Consider the following 11,921-nt stretch of genomic DNA (forward strand, 5'->3'; position numbering starts at 1 on the left):
ATCAGCAAAAAAAACCACAATAATGGTGGTACCTTCCCTGTAATCCAAGTTTGTTTGCAAAAATAAAGCTATAACTCTCCATTCAAGGTCTTTATAAGTGAAATCAATGTCTATTTTTTCTAATTGCAGAAGTCGCCTTTTTCTTTTGACTTTAAATTTCACCTGAGTTTTGTTGATCTTTGCTGAAATATCACCAGCGTTTTTCTGGTCTTTGCTGCGTTTTATTGTAACTTGACATATTTTTGGACTTTCCTTCCCTTCAAGGTTAGTTTAGGTTGTTTTGACCATAAATTGTTATGTGAGCATTCTTATTTTGACCATTTTTGAGTTTATGTTGTATGATTCTCAAGCTTTTTCAATAGGTTATTGGGGCATATACTTTTAAATAATACAATATGTTTCTGGGTATTGATATGTGTACTTTGCTAGCGTTGGTTGAAAATCAAAAGAAGTCTCAATAATGAAATTATTGAATAACTTTGTTAGTCTCATAATTTCTACGACAAAATTTTCATTATAAATTTTGATGTAGAGATATGGTTTTGTTATTCTTGTTTTAACTTCAATTAGGTCAACATGTTACTTGATGCAGAATTTAGGTAGTTTTACATTGGATCATGATGATTCAACTACTTGTAGTATTTTGAAACAAAATATGTTTCTTGTACTAGGATGTTCAACAACATTTACTGCGTTTGATCAAAAACAATACTTGTGTGATAGTGGTTCGGGTTCAAATGTATATGTAATGAGTTCATTAGCTGGAATTCATGTACCGTTTCTGGCCAGCATCTTCAATCTCTCTATTTTCCTTAATTTTGTAGCTTATTTAGTGTAGTTATTGCCTTGCACTTACAAATAGTTTTAGTTGGTGAATAAGATGAATCTATTGCTATTCATTAATCACTCTCCACTAGCATCTCCATTAAACACAATTCTGCTTGATCCAATTGTTGCCTTTGGTTTTTTTATGTTACTGAAAGCGAGTGCTTCATTGTTTAAAGTGAGAAGGAAAGGAAAGCAAAACTGTATTGCTTTACTGCAGTGAAGTGAAGCTATGGTAAAAAAAAACAAAGCAAGCGCTTCAGTCTAGAAACAAGGAAGTGATATGTCGCTTTATGATTAACTAAGGTTGACAATAACTAGCGCTTTTATTTTGTTTCATAAGAACATTTCGTGCCTTCTTCTCAAACATTTCCCTCTATTTCACTTCTCATGTTGTGACACTCTTTCAAGTGACTGCAAGTTAGGTTTCTCATCTCTTGTTCTTCTTCCTCTTCTTCTTCTTTTTCTCTTCATATTTTCTCTGTTTCTCTGGCTACAATTAATTTTTTAGCTGCGTCTGCAATTTTACCTGTTTTATTTTGTTCTGTGTATATTAAATCATATTTGACTTTTACGTATCCTCTGAATCAAATACGTATGTGATGCAACTTAGTTGGTTCTGTCATTTAGGCTAAACTTTTATGGAAGTAGCATATAGTATCACCTGCAATGGCATGAAATTCATTAACATGGCACCAAACTAGCACATTTATAGAAGGCATAATACATAAATGTGCCCTTTAACTTGACTCTAAGTCATATTTATGTCCTTCAACTTTGGGTGTGCACAAATAGACACTTAAACTTGTACAAAGTTGAACAAATAGACACAATATGTCCTACCTGTCATCCTACATGTCATTTTTTGTCCTATGTGGTGTTCTACGTGTATTGTGCCATGTAGGACTCATGTATTTATTTATTTAAAAGTTGGATAGTTAAAGTGTCTATTTGTGCTTATTGAAAGTTGGAGGTCAAAGTTAAAATTTGAAGCTAAGTTTAGGATCCAATGTATGTATTATGCCTTTATAGAATATCTAAGTAAGGGGACAATTAGAACTTTGTATTCTTAATAGAATAAATAACTTTAACCATTTGATGCAAGTGACAGATTAAAATTTTAGCATTTTATATGACTAAACTGTAGAATTTAAGAAGCCAAACTCTCTCTAGATGAATTAATGGTTCTCATCCCTTGTTATAAAATTTACCAAAAAAGTTAGTATGCGCAGCTCAAATACATACAAGTTAGATTAGGAAAGGCATCTATTGGACTGGTTAAGATGCAGTTAACGAAACTTCTCCATTTGAGTAGGCGATAGATATAAGCTGTCTTGCTACTTGGCACGATCCTGGTCGTCCAGGTAGCACACTGCAATATATAAACAGAATTTTGATCAATTTTTATCGTGTATCTTCAAATAGATAATACACAATATTTTAGTAGAACATTTTGCAGTAAAAAGTGTCATATAATTTTGGGTTAGAGAATAACAGACTATTAAGGAAAAAAACATTAGCAAAAATGGAAAAGATTATCATACCGAGGAGACAAGAAACTGCAGATTCATTTTAACACTAGAAACGTATGGTAGAAGAGTTATCAAAGAGTACCATAGCACAACCAAAAAGAGTTTAGCCTATATGACCGCACCAACTGAGTTGCCTCACATACGTATTGGATTCAGAAGATACATAAAAATCAAATATGATCCAATATTAACATGGTTTCCTTCTCTTCTTGTATAAGATCACCTATTGTTTTTCTCAGTTTCACAATTGTTTTCGTCCATATTCTTCAATTTTCTCCTCTGTTCTATAATTTTTTGTTATTCCATCTCTGTTCACACTGTTTAGTTTCTTTTTTTTTTGGGTAAATTATATAACCTTTAAAATTTAAGAATTGAAAGATTTGCTAAATATGTTACTTCTCTTGAATTTATTGTTATTTATCTATGCATATTTGATATTTTTTAATTCTGTACTCAATAGCTCATCAGTTGAAAAACGTGTGCTTCGCTTCATGCTTCTCGCTTTGGTAAAGCAAGCCCTTGTCACTTCTTTTGGCTTCTCGCTGTCCAAAACACTGCTCTTCCAGCATTTCCATTTCCTAAGAAAAAAATAATAGCCTGCGTGGTACTATATGCATGATTATACTCTTCAGCTTACTGTCAAAATGTATAGCCTGCTAACGATTAAAAAATTCATATCTCTGTTAATATAATTTCTGATGTGGGAAAATGTTGTAAATTAATCTATCAAATAGAACTAAATCAATATCTATATTTAAAGAGGCTTTCCATGTGGAGTTTTGACTGTGAATACATGTTCATTCCCTATTTATCATCTACTTTGACAATTCAGTGGCTTGTTTTCCCTGAAACTCCTAAGTCACTACCTCTCTGTATCATTCTTCCATGTTAGTACCAGACAATTCACCAAACAAATTTAACAACTCTGTTACCAATGTTATTCTTCAATCATTAAGTGGCCTCCAGAAAGTCATATTCCACTATTGTGATGACCATATTTCTTGTCTCCCACACTTATGGTTAACACATCCTTTTTTTCTTCATGTATTTTTCTTTCATTGAAAATGAATGAACTCTTCGAAATAGGCAATATATATTATTGGAATGACTATACTGAAATTGTGTCTAATATGATTTTATGTGGCTTGTTGATTTTTTATACTCTTTGTTGCATTTCATATTTTCTTTTTAGTGAAGTGTATCTCATGTTCACATATTTTTTTTTTTTTGTTGTTGTAGGCTTTGATTCGAAATCTGTCAGTGGTGGTGCTTATGATTGTAGTTGTAAGTGTCTCCAGAACTATTTTTTTGATAGAACTTTGTTGATTCTTTGTAAGGTACATCTTTTTCTTTATCTAAACCTTTCTTCTTTATTGATGTGTTTTTGAAAACTAGTTTCCGGGCACACGCAAAAGCGCGTGTAACCCATGAGTGTATTATTTCTTAACAGATAATACTACTAAATAATAAAATATGTCTAATTGAGATTTCTTACTTTGTTTTACTACTAATTGTGACACTCCAATTTTTTGACCTCCAAGTGAATGCATCGACATAATAATATGAGAAATTAATAAAATAAGCTTTGTTTGTAATTCAAAAAATAAGTTTGCAAAGCTAAAAGGAAAAATAACAACTATCTAAATTAAATTTCTTGATAGTTCCGTTTTATTGGTAGAATAATGCTAGATAGTGTAAGATTAACTTTGAGTGAAGGAAAACAAAACCTTTCAACTTTTTTAATGAATGTGTTTTAAGTATTGTATTAAATTTTTATCCACAAATACTTTAAACTAATTAGTTAACTATAAATATTTAAAACTAAGATGTAAAAAGTTTTATCATTTATATTTTATAAATCAGGACATTTATGAATAACTACTATTTTTATATAAAATTTAATTTTGTCATACATAACTTATCTACCATTAATCTAATATTATATGTTTCACCTTTTTTACCATAAAAAGAAAAGAAAAGAGTAAACATCATATTTTATCACATTCATTCTTAAAGATGAAAATTAATGCATATGTAAAAATTATAAGTACGGAGAAAAGGAAAAAAAAAAGGTACACATGAGCAAGATAATTAGGCATTTCATTTTGTTTGTCTCTATAGTGAAACTGAACATTTGAGCATACAAAATACAAATATGAATTTAGAGCAACTTGCTAATAAAACAAGAATTCAATTATATGAAGCGAGACAAAAAAGTCTTATTATAATTCTTACTACAAATAAGCATAAAACTAACACATCAAGCTCCGATGCTTCAGTAATTGAATTCTTATACATTCTCGTAACTGCATAAGGGAATCTCACAACTTTCACCTCAAATTGTGACATTATTTCACATGTTTAGAGTTCCTACATACAAGAATTGTAGGAGTGGTAAATAAAAGTTCTTCTTAAAAAAGTTAAATTTATAGAACAAAATTATGGAAACATGAAAAGTCACATGAATTATTGTTAAAATAAATATAAAAAAGATAGAGATGAAATTTAATTTTAAAGATACATGAATCTACTTTAATTTCTTGATAATTACTCATTTTTATTTTTATTTACATTTATGTTAGAAATTTGAAAGGTCAAGATTATGAAATGAGAATAAGAAGATTATATATATAAATTATATAAGTTTTAATTTATTAGAGGGACAAAATGGTAATTCAACTTTTAAGTTTAAGCTTCATACTTATAATAATATATGATATGATCAATGTATTTTCGACCTTTAATTCTTTCTTTTTTTTCTGCTTATTGCTTCTGCCTTATTTTACTGGGTAAAGTCATGAGTTCTCTAAATTTGTGACTTAACAAAAATTTGTTTTCATTTGTGTGGAAATAAATTCAGCCTAAAGCAGATATTGGACAGAATTTGAATCTTTACATCAATTAATTTATCGTTTCTCATATCGTGATCAAAGTACTTGACTCGAACAATATATGCAATCCTGGATATCGTCCCTTCCATCACTAAACTTTGAGAACTATAACAATATGTTTCTTTCATTTCTCTCTCCATGAAGACAAAACAGCAGTCTCACACTCACCTATAAGTTAGAAAAAAATGTTTATTAAAGTTGTTATGTTTCTTTCAAAGTCTATACACCAAGAAATACTGGACTGGTGGTCCTATTTCTGGAATCCAATTAAGTTGGCAATACAAATAAGGTAGCGCACAAAATGCATGTGTAATGTGTTATATATGTAAGTGGTGGAGACTTAAGAATGTGAACTATTCATTGTAGTAAATTTTTTATTTGCTTAATTTGTGCTATATATACATCATCTAAATTATTGAATAGACACACAAAGTAAACATCTCTTAATTAGTTTTGATCATTTTTAGTGCAGCAATGGGTGTGTAAAACTTGTGTTTTTCATGCTATATACCTTTCTCTGTCAACTTGCTTTCTCCTCATCCTCACCTCATTTGTGCCCGAAAGATGAAGCACTTTCTCTTCTACAATTCAAGAACATGTTTACCATTAATCCTGATGCTTCTGATTACTGTTACAGCATGATAACAGGCGGAGAGATTCAGTCATATCTAAGAACTCTTTTCTGGAACAAGAGTACAGATTGTTGCTCATGGGATGTAGTTCATTGTGACAAGATGACAGGACAAGTGATTGAGCTTGATCTCCATTGCAGCCAACTTCAAGGCAAGCTTCATTCAAACAGTAGCCTCTTTCAACTATCCAATCTCAAAAGGCTTGATTTGTCATTTAATGATTTCATTGGATCACTCATTTCACCTAAATTTGTTGAGTTTTCAAGTTTGACGCATCTTGATTTGTTTGATTCTGGTTTTACGGGTATAATCACTTCCGAAATATCTCATTTTTCTACACTATACGTTCTGCGTACCTCAAATGATTATCGATATGGGCTTAGTCTTGGGCCTCACAATTTTGAACTGCTCCTTAAGAACTTGACCCAATTAAGAGAGCTCAACATTTATGATGTGTACCTCTCTTCCACAGTTCCTTCAAATTTCTCTTCTCACTTAGCAATTTTAACACTTTATAACACAGGGTTACGTGGGTTATTGCCCGAATGATTCTTCCACCTCACCGACATAGAATCCCTTGATTTATCATTTAATCCCCAGCTCACGGTTAGGTTTCCCACAACCAAATGGAATAGCAGTGCATCACTCATGAAGTTATACGTCCATAGTGTGGATTTTACTGGTAGGATACCTGAATCATTTAGCTATCTAACTGCACTTCATGAGCTGGACATGGGTTAAACTAATCTGTCAGGCCCATTCCTAAACCTTTATGGAATCTCACCCACATAGAGAGTTTGAACCTTTATTATAACCATCTTGAAGGACCAATTTCCCAGTTCTCGATATTTGAAAAACTCAAGGAGTTATCACTTGGAAATAACAACTTTGATGGCCTACTTGAGTTCTTATCCTTTAACAGAAGTTGGACCCAACTTGAATGGCTAGATTTTTCATCCAATTCCCTAACTGGTCATATCCCATCCAACGTACGCGGACTGCAAAACCTACAAATACTCTACTTGTCATCAAACAACTTGAATGGGACTATACCTTCCTGGATATTCGATCTTCCTTCACAGAAAATGTTAGACATGAGCAATAACACTTTCAGTGGAAAAATTCAGGAGTTCAAGTCCAAAACATTGGCTGGAGTTTATCTATATCCAAATCAGCTGGAAGGTCCAATATCAAATTTATTCATAAACCAGACAAGCCTAATACTTCTTCTCCTTTCACACAATAGTATCAGTGGGCAGATTGCTTCAACTTTCTGCAATCTGACAATGCTGACTGTGCTAAATTTGAGAAGTAATAATTTGGAGGGGACACTCCCACAATGTTTGGGTGAGATGAATGAAAATCTTTGGATTTTTGATTTGAGCAACAACAGCCTTAGTGGGACAATTGATACAACTTTTAGTATTGGAAACTCTTTCAAGGTTATTAGCTTGCATGGGAATAAGCTAACGGGAAAAGTCCCACCATCTTTAATCAATTGCACGTATTTGACACTTCTTGATCTAGGTAACAATAAATTGAATGACACATTTCCTAACTGGTTAGGAGACCTACCTGATTTGCAGATTTTAAGCTTGAGATCAAATAAGTTGCATGGTCCCATTAAATATTCAGAGAATAGAAACTTGTTTCCGCAGCTCCAAATTATGGATATATCATCCAATGGATTTAGTGGTAATTTACCAATAAGTCTTTTTTGGAACTTGCAAGCCATGAAAAAGTTTGATGAGACTACAAGAACCCCACGGTACGTTTCTGATCAATTAGCTAGTTATTATGATTATTTGACCACAATTACAACAAAGGGACATTATTATGAGTCGGCTAAAATTTTTGCTACTAACATGATTATTGATCTCTCAAAGAACAAATTTGAAGGTCATATTCCAAGAATTATTGGAGATCTCATTGGACTTCGTACCTTGAACTTATCTCATAATGTCTTGGAAGGTCATATACCAGCATCATTTCAAAATCTATCTGTGCTCGAATCATTGAATCTCTCATCCAACAAATTAGATGGTGAAATTCCACAACAACTTGTGTCTCTCACGTCACTTGAAGTCTTAAATCTCTCTCACAATCATCTTGTTGGGTGCATCCCCAAAGGAAAACAATTTGATAAGTTCGAGAACAATTCATACCTAGGAAATGATGGATTACGAGGATTGCCACCCTCAAGAGATTGTGGCCGTGACGATAGGGTACCACCAGCGATTACTCCAGATGAGCTAAATCAAGAAGAAGAAGATTATCCATTGATCAGTTGGCAGGCGGTTCTCATGGGTTATGGTTGTGGACTAGTTATTGGATTGTCTATAATATACATAATGTGGTCTACGCAATATCCAGCATGGTTTTCGAGGATGGATTTAAAATTGGAACATAGAATTACTACGAGAATGAAAAGGCACAAGAAAAGATATTAGTGTGTAGTGACCTTCAAGTATTCAACTTGATCATTATCTTTGAAAATATTATTTTTTATATATCGATGAAATTATCGACCTACTTCATCCTCAAAGATCTTAACTTTAACTCTTCATTTTTTAAAATTGCAGGATTCAAAGACTTCCGAGTTCCGAGTTGCTGGGGATGCAGATAAAAGCCTTCTTATCTTTCATAGTTTGTAATGTTTCCATGAAGTGTTTCTTATCCTATGAATAAAGATTTTATATTCATTTGTCTATGGCACGTAGATATGTTCCGTCACTAAAAACATTGTATTTCTCTCAACTCTTTCGGCACATAATATCAAAGAACACTCGATTTAAATTAAGTTGTTGTAGTCTGCTATTTTAATTTTTTCCATTGAAACACAACCGACGTATCATGAGAAAGAGACTATGATCTCAGAAATGGGAATCTTCCAATCCAAAACTTAGAAAATCTAGTATCAAACACACCCGACCCTGCAGCATCTACTTGAAATTTTTTCATCTTACATTTTTTATTACTACCGGTTGTTTCTCTAGCTTCGATTTAGAAAAAAAAAAACCTCTCTACCTTCAAGGTAGTGGTAAGGTTTGCGTACAGACTATTCTCCAAAGATGGCCAGGCCCCACTGGTGGGAATCGATTACACTGAGTTTGTTTGTTAGCCTATGAAGAACATGTGTTAGCGGAAACGTGAAACTAAAGAACAAGGAAGAACAACAATATTTAACGTGGTTCGGATCAAAATGATCCTACGTCCACCAAAGAACAACTGCACCAATATTTAATTCACTATACAAAGAATATAAGTTAAATACTACAAGAGAGAGAACACAATGCCTTAGAAGGTGAGAAGGCAAGTGAAAGGATGATTTGAAAATGAATTAAGAGCTACCTATTTATAGGAATAAATTCATCCTATTGATGTCATCCATGACATCACTATGTGTCAAAATTGTCAAGGTTAAGATAGCAAACCATTTTATGGTTTGCCTAACTTTCACCTACCAAGATACAATCTTTGACTTGTATTTTGTACTAATTATCTTCCTACCAAATATTCATATTAATTCATCTTCCATTTAGTTTGATTCCACAAGAACCAAAACCAACTCTTTCAATCTCCACCTTGGTTTGTGTTCCAAGCATGCGTATAAACAACTCCGGCCAAAACTTCTAAGCTTACTGGGCAATCCCATTGTAAGAAACAAGAAGAATCAAACCTTTGTTGAACATACCAGCTCCACCTAGCAGTTGTTCTCTTAGAGTTGCATCATACTCCCGCCAAGTCCTTGCAGTGTGCAAACTTGGCAAGCGGGACTATTTTGGTCAACATGTCTGCAGCGTTATCGTCTGTGATAACCTTCTCAACCTTGATAGCTCCCTTTTCTACGACATCTCGAATAAAATGAAATCTGACATCAATGTGTTTGGTGCGCTCATGAAATCTTTGATTTTTAATCAAATGAATAGCACTTTGACTATCACATTTTAGAATTGATTTAAGCTGAGCTGAACTCAATTCTGCCACCAAACCTTTCAACCAGATAGCTTCTTTCACTGCCTCCGTTGCTGCCATATATTCTGCCTCTGTTGTAGACAAAGCGACAATCGACTGTAAAGTCGATTTCCAACTAACGGCACTGCCAACGAGAGTAAAGATGTATCCAGTTGTGGACCTCCTTCGATCAAGATCCCCTGCATAGTCAGAATCAACATAACCGAGAATTGAAATACCTTCACTTTTCCGAAAGGTTAGGCCAACATCAGGAGCTCCTTTGAGATATCTCAATATCCACTTGACAGCTTCCCAATGCCTTTTTCCTGGATTTGCCATGTACTTGCTTACTACACTTACAGATTGGGCAATATCTGGACGTGTGCATACCATAGCATACATAATGCTACCAACTGCACTCGCATAAGGAACCTTTGACATATGCTCCACCTCATCCATAGATTGAGGCATTTGTAACTCTGAAAGCTTGAAATGAGAAGCTAAAGGTGTACTTACAGGCTTGCTCATATCCATATTGAATCTTTCAAGAACTTTTCGGATGTACCTCTTCTGAGAAAGATGTACAACACCATTTTCTCTTGAAATTTCCATTCCAAGGATTTTCTTTGCAACTCCTAGATCCTTCATGTCAAATTCCTTGCTCAACAGTTTCTTCAAAATATTTATCTCTGTGATGTTGTTAGCAGCAATAAGCATATCATCAACATACAACAAAAGATAAATCATAGAGTTACCAGACATCTTCTTGTGATACACACAACTATCAAATGCACTCCTCGAAAATCCATGTGTAGTCATGAATGCATCAAACCTCTTGTACCACTGTCTAGGGGATTGCTTCAAACCATACAAAGACTTCTTCAGTTGGCATACATGGTCTTCTTTTCCTTCAGCTAGGAAACCTTCAGGCTGATCCATATAGATTGTCTCTTCTAGATCACCATGTAAAAAAGCAGTTTTGACATCAAGCTGTTGAAGCTCTAAATCAAATTGTGCAACCAATGCTAGCAGCACGCGAATTGAGCTATGTTTCACGACTGGAGAAAAGATCTCATTGTAGTCAATTCCCTCCTTCTGACTGAAACCCTTTGCAACCAATCTCGCCTTGAACCTAGCAGCTTCCACTTCTGGAATACCTTCTTTCTTTTTGTAGACCCATTTGCATCCAACTGTCCTCATCCCCTTTGGCCTTTTAACTAAGACCCATGTCTCATTTCTGTGAAGAGACTCCATCTCTTCCATCATGGCCAACTGCCATTGTGCAGCATCTTTGCAAGAAGTTGCTTCAATATACGAAGAGGGCTCGAGATCCTTAATCTCTTCTTCTGCAGCTACGAACGCTTGTGCAATCAGATTTTCTTGCTCTATAAGACGTTCCGGTTTCCGTATCCGCCTTTTGTCCCTTCCCTTCGCAATTGTGTATGGTTCATTGGAAGCAAGTTCTTCTGCATCTTTTGACTCATCACTTTGAGTCTCTTGATCCCGTTTCTTGGTAAGCTCCACCGGTAGCTCCACCTGCTCGTTGTTCTCGTTTCTAGATAACTCCATAGAAACTTTACGAGGATCAAGTATAGAGGATTCATCAAAGGTAACATCTCTACTAACTACAAATTTGAGTAAAGACAAACACCATAGTTTGTACCCTTTTACTCCATCAACATACCCTACGAATATGGCCTTTTTAGCCCTTGGTTCAAGCTTACCTTCATTAACATGATAATAAGTTGGACACCCAAATATTCGCAAGTATGAATAGTTAGAGGGTTCACCTGACCAGACCTCATTCGGAGTCTTAAAGTCAATCGCTGATGCTGGAGACCGATTGACAATATGAGAAGCAGTATGAACTGCTTCAGCCCAAAATACTTTGGACATCTTAGCTTGTAAGAGCATACAACGAGCCTTCTCAAGAAGAGTTCTGTTCATTCTCTCGGCAACTCCATTCTGCTGTGGTGTGTGCCTGACCGTCTTATGCCTTGCGATCCCATGAACCTTGCAGAAATCATTGAACTCTTCACTGCAAAACTCCAAGCCATTGTCCGTGCGAAGATACTTGATTTTCCTCT

At 34.4% G+C, this 11,921-nt stretch overlaps 1 pseudogene; it reads left to right on the forward strand.

Moving 5' to 3' along the window:
* The first annotated feature begins 5,663 nt into the window (after positions 1-5,663).
* On the forward strand, positions 5,664-8,680 carry LOC107018058 (annotated as a pseudogene).
* Positions 8,681-11,921: the final 3,241 nt, after the last annotated feature.

This window comes from Solanum pennellii, chromosome 1 (genome assembly GCF_001406875.1).
Source record: "Solanum pennellii chromosome 1, SPENNV200".
NCBI lineage: Eukaryota > Viridiplantae > Streptophyta > Magnoliopsida > Solanales > Solanaceae > Solanum > Solanum pennellii.